We start from the raw sequence: 1,366 nt of genomic DNA on the forward strand, positions 1-1,366 counted from the left end.
CTAAGTTGGCTCTTTCAACCTTGGTTTTGTCAAAGGGGAAATATTATTTGTGGCCTCTGGTATTATGGATTAAGTAAGATCATGGGAAAAAGGATCAAGTGCAGTGCCTGGTGCAATGGAAGTAATGATAAGCCTTCCCCAATCCCTCCCACCACTTTATTACTTAATCAGTGTTTCTCAGAACTTTCCACCAAAGTCCTCTAACCACAGGGGAGAGATAACTTGAGGCAAAATCTAAAAAGGTATTCAGTAATTTTGTTTTTATGTTTACTTAAGGACAAAAAATGTTGACCTTTCCTATACTATATCCATATTTATTGTATAAGTTTCAACTCCTTGTGATGTAAAATTGTTCCAGGAAAATAAACCAAGTTTACCCTGTGGCTTCATAAGCCTACAGCCACACTCATCGACAGTACTTCAATTTGAGACACATGCCCTCAGAAAAATAAGACTCAGTGTTTCTCTCCAGTTCTAGAATTTCTCACGGCATGTCCTCAGAAGAAGAGTAAGATAGAATATCCAACATTAGCCTGGTGTTGCGAAACTACTAGAAAGAAAGAAAAAAACAAACAGAAAAATATAAAAATTGGGCAGGCAATAATGACAGAAGGACAAATAACGGATGGACAGACAGAATTATAAAGCAAACACCTAGGACTAGAAGAGGTGGTAGGTGAGTTGGACAACATTATTAGAAAAGATGGGGAAATATTCAGATTCAGCCCATGCAAACAATTGTAGAGTCCCTGTATGTGAAGAAGCAACGTGGGGTGACACAAGAATTTGGCAGACCATGCCACTTTCTTATGGAATGTACTCCTCTGCTTGTTATATTTGTCATCTCATAATGGAACTTGGAAGACTGGGGTTCCTACCATAAGAACTGGAAAGAGCAACTAAACTTGAATATTAATCAGCGGTGGGATTTTCCACGAGAGGTTGTAAACACCTGTTCTGTCCAAATGCCCGTGACAAACCTAACTCAGTGCATTTATAACCTCTATAGACCACTGGTGACCACTGCAAGGGCATAACAGAATTCAGCCAACTTCTACAGCATTTCTATCAAATTAGCCTTTGCTGAATACCTTCACTGGAATTCCTTTATTATGTTGCAACATGCTTTATCAATACTTGTTCACATAAACTGAGGACATGCTCTCTCTTCAAGACTCACTTGCACTACCTGTACTTAAAGTCTCTACTAACAAATAAGTCTACCTCACTAATGAAGGATGAGTCAAATAAGTGCATCACCTTCTACTTTATTGAAGTGATGCTAAGAGCGGAATTGATGACTCACAGTCGACACCTGGTGAAAGTGGATTGAATGAATAGATACAGACATAGCGTGGGCACATGA

The sequence above is a fragment of the Trichechus manatus genome, unplaced genomic scaffold, assembly GCF_000243295.1.
Source record: "Trichechus manatus latirostris isolate Lorelei unplaced genomic scaffold, TriManLat1.0 scaffold00045, whole genome shotgun sequence".
Classification (NCBI taxonomy): Eukaryota; Metazoa; Chordata; class Mammalia; order Sirenia; family Trichechidae; genus Trichechus; species Trichechus manatus.